This window comes from Phyllobates terribilis, unplaced genomic scaffold (genome assembly GCF_046119375.1).
Source record: "Phyllobates terribilis strain yellow unplaced genomic scaffold, ASM4611937v1 Scaffold_5__5_contigs__length_657084704, whole genome shotgun sequence".
Lineage (NCBI taxonomy): Eukaryota > Metazoa > Chordata > Amphibia > Anura > Dendrobatidae > Phyllobates > Phyllobates terribilis.
The window spans coordinates 252,995,150-253,007,329 of record NW_027362765.1 but is presented as its reverse complement, the minus strand read 5'-3'; the positions used below and the strand labels follow the sequence as shown (position 1 = coordinate 253,007,329).

Below are 12,180 nucleotides of genomic sequence, written 5' to 3'. Positions count from 1 at the left end.
CGCCACCTCCCAGTGCATCATGTGCTCTCGCCACCTCCCAGTGCATCATGTGCTCTCGCCACCTCCCAGTGCATCATGTGCTCTCGCCACCTCCCAGTGCATCATGTGCTCTCGCCACCTCCCAGTGCATCATGTGCTCTCGCCACCTCCCAGTGCATCATGTGCTCTCGCCACCTCCCAGTGCATCATGTGCTCTCGCCACCTCCCAGTGCATCATGTGCTCTCGCCACCTCCCAGTGCATCATGTGCTCTCGCCACCTCCCAGTGCATCATGTGCTCTCGCCACCTCCCAGTGCATCATGTGCTCTCGCCACCTCCCAGTGCATCATGTGCTCTCGCCACCTCCCAGTTCCTCACGTGCTCTCGCCACCTCCCAGTTCCTCACGTGCTCTCCCCACCTCCCAGTTCCTCACGTGCTCTCCCCACCTCCCAGTTCCTCACGTGCTCTCCCCACCTCCCAGTTCCTCACGTGCTCTCCCCACCTCCCAGTGCATCACGTGCTCTCCCCACCTCCCAGTGCATCACGTGCTCTCCCCACCTCCCAGTGCATCACGTGCTCTCCCCACCTCCCAGTGCATCACGTGCTCTCCCCACCCCCGACTCTGTCTATCATGTGCCCCAAGACCATTTAATTAAAAAAAAAGTTTTTCATACTTACCTCTCATACAATCCCTGCAGCTCCACTTCTGGACTGACATCCTGGCGCGCAATGACGTCGTCACGTACGTGCTGAATCCAGCGCGTTACAGAAGAGGCGGAGGGACTCCCTTGGAGCTGCACGGCTATTCGGCCATGAGAGCTCCAAGGCTGAAGCTCCTTACCCCGAGATGTAAGCCGCCGGTGGCTGCGCTCCTGCACACGATACCCTGGAGTCCAGTGAGCAGCTCTTTACCGCTGTTCATTGGGCCCCATACAGCAGTTAGGGCAGTAATGTCCTGATGGCGGCCCTGCCTAAGACCATCAGAAAACACATATTTCCGATGGTCTTAGGTGACCCCCCAAAGGGGTCGAGTCGCACAGGTTGAGAGCCGCTGCTCTAGATGTATGTGATACGTCCGAAGGTGGGTAGAGTGAAGCCAGTGCTGATTGGCTACAGGGATCGCATGACGTAAGGCTGGTACGCAATCCGATTGCTAACACTGCTGGAACGACGCCGAAATCTGAGGAGAATGTAAAAGTTTTATTTTTTTAAAAGAGGAAAACATTCGGATTGAGAAGAGGTTGTCCGAGTAGTGGACAACCCCTTTAAAGTGGTTACCCAACACGTTTAAGCTAGTGGTGTAACAAGTAAAGTAAAATTTGACACGACCTGTCAGTGTTCTACGATTTCGGTTGAGGACACTTATTGTATGTGGACTGGTGAATTTTGTGTGCCAGGGCTGCTTTTTATTCCCAGTCCCGTCTTGAGTGATGGAGTGATGGACGTGGGAGTCAAGGTCATTTATCTTCACCCTTGTGGAAATACAGCATCACAGTCAGCCTAAACAGGAATGGCCTGTTTTTGTCTCTGCTACCATGGGGAAGAAGATGATGTCCCATACTTGGCCTTGTTATGGGCTTACTATAATGGATAGGGCCTTCTTTTAACCTTTTTTTTTTTTTGGGCTAGTGGTGGCTGAGGTTTGGTTTACTGAATAGACGTGCCTGCAGCCGTTTAGAGAGAAACGTCACATATATGCTCATTTGTGGGAATGAGCTTTGTGTTACAAATACATTTGTTATCTGTTACTAAGATTTGGTTTATGGGATTATGGGATTGCTATTGCTCTGACTTTTATTTATACCTTACACTTCATAAAAGAGCTCATCTTCTAGTTTATGTATGTGCATGTAATACCCACTGCTGGTGGAAGTGGAAAGTATGTGCCCCTCATTACTGACATGAATTTGGATAAGCTTGACCTTTTCTTCCCTTTTTTTAAATCATCAAAGACCACTGCAGAAAAACACTGCACCCTGCATTGGTAATATACAGTATGTGGTTTAAATGTATATGCTAGTGACTCGCCCCCTGGGCCGTGGGGCACTCGGATCCGGGCAATAGGGGAACGATGGGGGGTAGTAGTGGCGACCTGGTCCGTGGCTCAGGGTGGTCAGACCAGTGGCAGTCCCCTTATAAGTCTTAAGTGATGTCCGACTACGCCACCCGTGGATTGCGGCTATTAGGAACCGCCGCAGCAAGGCAGACCGCTGGGGCTGATGATGTATGCAGCTGGGATGGTGTCACTCCCCACGGGAAGAGTGTGGCCCCAGGGCAGTGTAGTGGATGGTGGGAGTGATGGTGGTGAGAGTCCCAGTACCGGTAGTGCCGGAGGAGCGAAAAAGCACACAGACAACGTACTGCAGTCCAGGGTCTTTACTCACGGTTAATATCCAAGTCACTTCAGCTGGCAATGACTGCCCGAGCCGTGCTGCGTCCACCAGGTGAGGGGCTCGGTCAACTCCCAGGCAGCTCGGAAGTATGGCTCAGGACCCCCTTCAATCCTTCCTCTGGCCTGCCTCACCAGTGACCCACTTTTGTCCAGCTGCCGCGAACTTGTGCGGGTAAACGTGGATCCCGTTCCCCGCTGTTCTATATGGTGCCTTCCTAGCAGGTTTAATGAGGTGTCGCACCAATAAATGATCACGACGTCCGGTCTTTGGCTGAGGGTAGTTTCTCCTCCACCAACTTGGGATCCGGCACCCTTAATCTGCCTGACCCTTCACCCTGTATTCTCGTGGGTTCTTAGGGTCCCTTCTTCCTTCTTGTTCCTGAGCCCTTCTGTTTCTTTCTCTTCTTTTCCCTTCTCTGTTCCTCCTTCTTCTCCTTTCTCGTGGAGCTGGGCTGAGAAGTAATCCCAGCTCTCCTTCACCTCCTCTCTCTCTCCACTCTCCTCCTCGGCCTCTCTCTAGGCCCACTCTGGAGTAGAGCGCCTACAGAGCCTCTACTCCCTGTCTTCTCCTCTCTCTGCACAGACTGAACTGAACTGACTGCCCTAAGATGGTGCCCACCTTTTATACCTCCCTCTAGCCATGAGCCCAGGTGACCAGCAACCAATGGGCTCCCACCTACGCTCAGGAACCGTCCCCTATCTGCTCCTACATCACTGGGTATTCCTCCCCCCTCCCCACTCCAGCCAGGGACATGGTCTGTCGTACCTGCATTACTGTCTAATGGGAGTACCGTTGAGCTGTCCCTCGGAAATGGGGTGAGTGTGCTGTATGCAGCTAACTGAGCCCTGGTCCATACTCCATCCTTACCCGGGAGTGGAATACCACACCTCTGGCAGAGGTGCAATACCCCTGTAGCTTCCGAGCCCTCGGGGCGCTACATTTCCCCCTGGTAAACCACAGCACGTCCTCGGGCTGGAAAAGAGCAAAAACAGTTAATTACAGGACATGCAAAACTTTTTAAAACTTTTCACATCAGGAAACGGGCAATACGGTTCAATTGCCTTTATGAGAAACACTTTTCTTTTCTTGTCACACTATTATAAAACACATACTAATACTTCTGGAACTCTTTTGACATATAAACACTATAGAAAACATTCACAACACTATTTAGCAGCATATAAAAACTTTTCATATAAAACATTTGCAAGAAAACATTTTCAAAACACATTCTTGGATCCTGGCGGCGGTGCAACTTGCGACCAGGTGTGCATTCTTCTTTTAAGTGCAGGTACCTTGGCAAACTTGTAAACATGAGGGACTCGTTGTCCCGAGGTAGACGTGGTAGTCTTTTTATAAAACCAGTAGGGTGCGCAACTATTTACAGGGGGTTGGCCGTTCCCAGTCCTCGGCCGGTTGGAAAGGGGGAGGGGAATGGCTGCTCACAGTCCTCAGCCTGGTAGGGGATGAGGGGCACACAGGTGACAGTCTCTTAACAGTCCCAACGGGGACCACACACTCTCTGGAAACAGTTCTTTTACCCCGACGGGTAACTATTTACACACATGCTTTTGCTACTTACTAGTAGCGGTGTCCTCCATATGCTCCTTCTTCCTCCTCATACGGTTCTTCAGACCCGTCCGGGTCCTCTTGGCTCTCCTCACAGCCGTAGTGCTGCAGCTCCTCCTCGGTGAGTCGATGTACATGTAGGGCATATGGTCCTTTTGCGCCCTCGTGTCGGGTAAAGGTGACCACATCACCAGGGTAGAGGTCACGGCCACTGTGTCCCTCCGGTAGGTGGCTTTCAACGTCCCTGCGGGTTACAAAGACGTCGCCTGCCGTTTCCGGGCCCCTGATGAAGCCCCAACCGTTCTCCATATGGAATTTGATTATGGTCCCGGTGATTCGGGGACCGCGGGCGGCCCGAGGGTCTTGACGGGCTTTGCGTTTTTGCTCCTCGCCTGGAGCCGCTCCTCCCTGACGCGCCTCTCCCGCCGTTCGAAGGTCGCCAGTTGCTGCTGACAAGCCTCCAGATGACGGACTGCGTCTGCCCGGGTCTCTTGAGTGAACCCCATCAAGTTCTTGCCGGCGGGGTCCCACTCAAATTGGGCGTCCTCCAGTGGGGGTAGGATGACCTCTACGGGCTCTGGAGCCAGTATCAGAGGCTCGCGCGGGGGCTTGGTTTTCCATGGCTGACTGCTGGTCACTTCAGCCGGCCACTCCAGCGGCAGTCCATCCGGACCGGTATGATGTGCAAATAGGTCCACGCCCAGCGATGGCATAGTGGGGGGGACCTGGTCTGGTAGCAGCGCCCGGGGGCACTCGGCCTTGCGACCAGGCCGGGGGTCTTCTGGTCACGTCTGGTGGCGGCCCAGCCCGGGAAGGGGGTGCTGGTGGGGTAGCGGCGCCCGGGTTGACCAGGCCTTGCGACCGGGCCGATGACGCTTCCTTCTTTATGGCGCCCGGGGTCAAGGGGCGGGGCGTGGCCGCGGCGCTCGCCGCTTGAGGCCTAGCTGGGAGCAGTGGCGGCTCGGCAACAGGCGCGGTGAGTGGGGCTTCGGGTTCTGCGACGGGAGGCTGGGGCAGGCTTGCGGTTGCTGGGCCTGGGGTGGTGACGTCCCCTGTACCTGCCTCAGTCCTCCGGTCCTCTCTCCTCCTGCGCCGTCCTCAGAGGCAGGCAGACTCCGGGGTGCGGTTGAGGCCTGTCGCTGGTGGGCTTCGGCCTGCCGGGCCAGTTCCTCCCTCCACTCGATGAGCGCACCCCGCTGCACTCGGACCATCCTCCGCTCCAGGTCCTCCAGTGCAGCTTGCTCACGCTCCGGGTCTCTCGGGAGCTGCGCCAGGATCTCTGCCAGGCTGCAGGGTGGTCCGGCTTGCAGCAGGCTCCGGGCCAACAGGTTGGTGCTGTTGAACGCGTCCATTCCCGGGTGCGGTCTGTCTAGGCTGATCCAGACCGTGCCCTGCCCCACAGTTTTCTTCTCTTCCCACCCCCATTGGGTGGTCCCGGGGCAACTTGGTAACGATCACTTTCAGGGGCAGCCCCCCCACTTTGATGGACATCTCCACAGCCGCGCTCATGGCTGTTGGGGGCGGGCTCCTTCTTTGGCGCCATTCTGGGACCTGGCCCACGATGGAAGGCGGCCTCCTGTGGTCTTTTGGCGCGCACATTATGGCGCTCGTTCTTCTGGGGCGGGCGCCATTTTCCAACACAGTCAATCTCAATAAAACAGTCTCTTTCTCTTCAGGCGCGCAGTACCCGTTGTTAGCGGGCACGAAATCCTGCCGACTACGCCAAAGCTGACTTGCCCCCTGGGCCGTGGGGCACTCGGATCCGGGCAATAGGGGAACGATGGGGGGTAGCAGTGGCGACCCGGTCCGTGGCTCAGGGTGGTCAGACCAGTGGCAGTCCCCTTATAAATCTTAAGTGATGTCCGACTATGCCACCCGTGGATTGCTGCTATTAGGAACCGCTGCAGCAAGGCAGACCGCTGGGGCTGATGATGTATGCAGCTGGGATGGTGTGACTCCCCACGGGAAGAGTGTGGCCCCAGGGCAGTGTAGTGGATGGTGGGAGTGATGGTGTTGAGAGTCCCAGTACCGGTAGTGCCGGAGGAGCGAAAAAGCACACAGACAACGTACTGCAGTCCAGGGTCTTTACTCACGGTTAATATCCAAGTCACTTCAGCTGGCAATGACTGCCCGAGCCGTGTTGCGTCCACCAGGTGAGGGGCTCGGTCAACTCCCAGGCAGCTCGGAAGTATGGCTCAGGACCCCCTTCAATCCTTCCTCTGGCCTGCCTCACCAGTGACCCACTTTTGTCCAGCTGCCGCGAACTTGTGCGGGTAAACGTGGATCCCGTTCCCCGCTGTTCTATATGGTGCCTTCCTAGCAGGTTTAATGAGGTGTCGCACCAATAAATGATCACGACGTCCGGTCTTTGGCTGAGGGTAGTTTCTCCTCCACCAACTTGGGATCCGGCACCCTTAATCTGCCTGACCCTTCACCCTGTATTCTCGTGGGTTCTTAGGGTCCCTTCTTCCTTCTTGTTCCTGAGCCCTTCTGTTTCTTTCTCTTCTTTTCCCTTCTCTGTTCCTCCTTCTTCTCCTTTCTCGTGGAGCTGGGCTGAGAAGTAATCCCAGCTCCCCTTCACCTCCTCTCTCTCTCCACTCTCCTCCTCGGCCTCTCTCTAGGCCCACTCTTGAGTAGAGCGCCTACAGAGCCTCTACTCCCTGTCTTCTCCTCTCTCTGCACAGACTGAACTGAACTGACTGTCCTAAGATGGTGCCCACCTTTTATACCTCCCTCTAGCCATGAGCCCAGGTGACCAGCAACCAATGGGCTCCTACCTACGCTCAGGAACCGTCCCCTATCTGCTCCTACATCACTGGGTATTCCTCCCCCCTCCCCACTCCAGCCAGGGACATGGTCTGTCGTACCTGCATTTCTGTCTAATGGGAGTACCGTTGAGCTGTCCCTCGGAAATGGGGTGAGTGTGCTGTATGCAGCTAACTGAGCCCTGGTCCATACTCCATCCTTACCCGGGAGTGGAATACCACACCTCTGGTCTGAGGTGCAATACCCCTGTAGCGGCCGAGCCCTCGGGGCGCTACACTAGAAATGCCTGATTGCTGCGGGATGGACCACTGTCACACAATTGATCTAAAAAATATGGGTGCACATCCAATTTCCTGCCCCATGTATAGTCAGTCTTATAATGAATGGGAAATATGGAAACTGACGCTTGTGGTTCTGAAGCAATAGAGATTCCTGCATATGATTTATTTGATTTTCCCACAGGAAAAAGTGTAAACAGTAAAGGTTAGACCCAAAGGCGTACATAGAAATCATGGGACTACATAGCAAAAGTCTTAATTTAACCCCCACACGCTCAATAATAATTCAGCTGAGATGGAGTCACATTGCATATTCGCAGTTACAGAAGGTCATACCTCCCAATTTTTCAAGACGGACTTGTATTACAGCACAAACTCAATAATTGTGCCCATATTGCAGCTGCTTAGTGTTCTCACCCACTACAATACCCCTCTTGACCTCAAGAGAGTATCATGTCCCCAACACACAGCATGAGACCACCACAGTAAATTCACCCACATTCAAGTTGTGATGCCGCTACTGTGCACCCAGCACAGTATGATGCTGGCACAGTGCCCCCAATGCAGTGTGGTGACCCTCAAGATAGTATAATGGTCCCCACCTCCCGCCACCCACACAGTATTATGGCCCATACAGCCCACACATGGCCTCCACACAGTGTAATGCCCTCATAATTCCCCCATACATTGAGATCCACACAGTATTATGTCCCCTTTATTCCACTGCCAGCCTTCACACAGCATCATGGCCCCCATCGCACACCCTCCCACAAGTATGGACAATGTTAAAAAAAAATATATGAACTAGCCCCATTCCCCTGATGCGCTGGCCCAGTCTGTGCAGTATGTGGACTGAGGCTTTATGCAGCAGGCGTTATATATTGACATAATCGAGCCTGCTGCATTGAGACCATTGCATTTTACTACTAAACTGTATCTCTGACATTGTGACGCCAGGCAAGGGTGTGGCCATCCGCGACTGATGGGCACCATAACAGTCACATGGTACACCACTGGTCAGACCCCCACAAATTAGAATCGGGATTAGGCCTGTACGAAGCATTCAGTGGGTCATATTGTAATATATAGAACAAGTGATCAAAGAATTGCCGTGGGTAAATGGCCTCGAGAGGACTGAAAACAAAAACAAACCTAAGAATTCAAAATGCCCCACCTTTTTCATCATTAAAAATAAATAAATTAGTAAAATATATATCAGATATCGCCACATGTGTAAAAGTCAGGCCTATCAAAATATAAAATTAATTCATTGGTACGCCAATGCCTTAAAGAAAAATAATTTGAAAAAACAGATTTCTGTATTTTAATAATCACACCTGTGTAAAAAATAAAACTAAAAAAAGTCCTCAATTTCTTATGTACCCCAAAAATGAGATCAATGAAAAATCAGCTTGCCGTGCAAAACACACAAGTCATTAGACAGCTCCTTCGATGGAAAAATATAAATGTTACGGTTCTCTGAAATATTCCAACAACAAAAACGTATTTTTTTTTTTTTTAATTAAGATTTTTTTTAACTACTAGGATTAAAAACAAATCCATGGAAGTTTGGTATCACTGTAATTGTACTGACCTGAAAAATCATGTCAACAGGTAATTTTTACAACATAATGAACGCTGTAAAAACAAAACCCAAAAAAATATTGTGGAATTGCATTTTTTTTACCATTTCATGACACTTGGATTTTTTTTTTTTTTTGCTCATTTGTCAGTACCTTGTATGGCAAAATGAATGTTGTAATTCATAACCACAACTTGTCCTGCCCTTATATGACTATATTGACAGAAAAATAAGTTATGAATCTTGGAAGAAGGCGAGGACAAAATGAAAGCACCAGAACGAAAAACTGGGAATAAACAAAGCCTATAGATGAGAGTGGTGATTATTCCTGGAAGAAAGCATCCTTTATGTTCTCATCCTAGACAAACCTTTTAAATGCAAATCTCTGGAGGAAGAGACACATGGAACAGAATGGAATCAAATTGAGCTACACTGCTCAAAAAAATAAAGGGAACACTTAAACAACAGAATATAACTCCAAGTAAATCAAACTTCTGTGAAATCAAACTGTCCACTTAGGAAGCAACACTGATTGACAATCAATTTCACATGCTGCTGTGCAAATGGAATAGACAATGGATGGAAATTATTGGCAATTATCAAGACACACTCAATAAAGGAGTGGTTCTGCAGGTGGGGACCACAGACCACATCTCAGTACCAATGCTTTCTAGCTGATGTTTTGGTCACTTTTGAATGTTGGTGGTACTTTCACACTCGTGGTAGCATGAGACAGACTCTACAACCCACAGAAGTTGCTCAGGTAGTGCAGCTCATCCAGGATGGCACATCAATGCGAGCTGTGGCAAGAAGGTTTCCTGTGTCTGTCAACGTAGTGTCCAGAGGCTGGAGGCGCTACCAGGAGACAGGCTAGTACATCAGGAGACGTGGAGGGGGCCGTAGGAGGGCAACAACAGCAGCAGGACCGCTACCTCCGCCTTTGTGCAAGGAGGAGCACTGCCAGAGCCCTGCAAAATGACCTCCAGCAGGCCACAAATGTGCATGTGTCTGCACAAACAGTTAGAAACCGTCTCCATGAGGGTGGTATGAGGGCCTGTCGTCCACAGATGGGGGTTGTGCTCACAGCCCAACACCGTGCAGGACGCTTTGCATTTGCCACAGAACACCAGGATTGGCAAAGTCGCTCTTCACAGATGAAAGCAGGGTCACAGTGAGCACATGTGACAGACGTGACAGAGTCTGAAGACGCCGTGGAGAACTATCTGCTGCCTGCAACATCCTTCAGCATGACCGGTTTGGCAGTAATGGTGTTGGGTGGCATTTCTTTGGAGGGCCACACAGCCTTCCATGTGCTCGCCAGAGGTAGCCTGACTGCCTTTAGGTACCGAGATGAGATCCTTAGACCCCTTGTGACACCATATGCTGGTGTGGTTGGCCCTGGGTTCCTCCTAATGCAGGGCAATGCCAGACTTCATGTGGCTAGAGCATGTCAGCAGTTCCTGCAACATGAAGGCACTGAAGCTAAGGACTGGCCCGCCCGTTCCCCAGACCTGAATCCGACTGAGCACACCTGGGACATCATGTCTCGCTTCATCCACCAACGTTGCACCACAGACTGTCCAGGAATTGGCGGATGCTTTAGTCCAGGTCTGGAAGGAGATCCCACAAGAGACCATCTGCAACCTCATCAGGTGCATGCCCAGGCATTGTAGGGAGGTCATACTGGCACGTGGAGGCCACACACAATACTGAGCCTCATTTTGACTTGTTTTAAGGACATTACATGAAAGTTGGATCAGCCTGAAGTGTGTTTTTCCACTTTAATTTTGGGGGTGACTCCAAATCCAGGCCTCCATTGGTTAATAAATTTGATTTCCATTGATGATTTTTGTATGATTTTGTTGTCAGCACATTCAACTTTGTACAGAACAAAGTATTCAATGAGAATATTTCATTCATTCAGATCTAGGATGTGTTATTTGAGTGTTCCCTTTATTTTTTTGAGCAGTGTATTTCTCTCCTATACCGAAGCGGAGTGTGGATTTGGTAGACAATCATGCCAGCTTTGCAATAAGGCCACATGCTACAGACCATGGTTGTTTTACAGACTCTCCTCCGAACCTGGGTACCATAGAACCTGTAAAAAAAAAAGAATAAAATAAATATTATAGTTACCTTCTGATGGCCCCCGGTGTCTTTGTCTTTGCTTGCCAGCAGCTCGCGGTGGACTGAAGGACCTGCGCTGACGTCATTTAGTCATGTGACGGGTCACGCGACCGCCGACGTCGGCAGGTCCTTCAGTGTACCGCGAGCTGCCGGCAAGCCAGGGCGGAGCGAATTAAGACTCCGGGGGACATCGGAAGGTAAGTATAGATTTATTTTTTACCATGCTTTACGGTCACACTATATAAATCCATGCCGTTTGCATGGATTTATATAGTGTGACCAAGTTGTCAAGCACTTTCCAAGTGATGCTAAAATCGCTTGGAAAGCGCTTGACAACCCGCATGCAGAAATGCAAGTGAAGAACGCTTCACATCCGCTTTTCCCTGGCAGGAAAAACGCATGTACAATCCGCATGTGTTTTTTCTGCCAGGGAGATGCAGAAATGCTCAGGAAAAAAATCCGGAGCATTTCTGCATCGTGGGCACATAGCCTAATAAAGGGTCTGTCCTTTAGATATAGAAGTTTCTGTAGTGATTATGCCGACTGCTAAACATCAAAAGATAGAAATGTTCATATGGTACATTTGATGTAAAGCTGGAAGCATATAGGAAATTTGTATACTTTTTTTTTTTCTTTTTTGACGATCTACTGCTATCACCTCTTTTGCCCTACATTTCTAGTCATAAGATTACTATAATACCATTGCATCTTACGAGATCTTTAAAAAAGAAAGGAAACCAGCACATCCGAAACAAATGGATGAAATCTTTTGGAGCCGCTGATGTGTTGTAATACAAATGCAAACAAAAGAGGCTACATCAGTCTGGAAACGTGAATAAACTGTGTATAGAGAGATAGAGATATGTCTAAATATCTTTTAAATGACCTTACTGGTATATTTGCTATACCTGAGATTCTTAAAAGTACGGAGGGAAATGAAATATGCGAACACTTGAGGATCACCGTAAAAATGAGTTTTATTTACCGTAATTTATAAAGACATACTATATACACTGGTTTAAAACACTTAAAAAGCCGTTACGCAAAACACTACATACCTGGTGTGCCCAAAATAGGGCTAACGCCTACCCTCATCCGTCTGAAAGTTGAAAAATCACAGGGAAACAATGATATATGCAAAATAACAAGCGTGCATAGTCCTATGGACCAACATGCCAAAGAGAGACACATTAAATAGTTACACCAAAGAATATGTAATAATGAGTTCTCTGAAGCTAATAGCCATTAAAATATCAACAATTAAAAATATATATATCAAACATCAATAAGAAAATATGAATGCATAATCAAATCTAAAGGCATGTCCAAAAAATGGTAATGTTATGTTCTGCAACTTAGAGCTAAGGAATAGGAGGGAAAAGCTGTCCCTGCACTGAGACTCAGCTTAACCCTACGCTGGGGTGAGTGCCCTATTACTTATGAATAGTCCCACCAAAACTCCTGCACTGAACTCAAAGAAGACCT

The 12,180-nt window shown here is 49.9% G+C and overlaps 1 protein-coding gene across 8 annotated transcripts in view; it reads left to right on the top strand.

Moving 5' to 3' along the window:
* The window catches only part of CASKIN2 (CASK interacting protein 2), a 95,255-nt gene that overhangs the window by 63,614 nt on the left and 19,461 nt on the right, over positions 1-12,180 (top strand). The gene's annotated exons all lie outside the window — the stretch shown is intronic.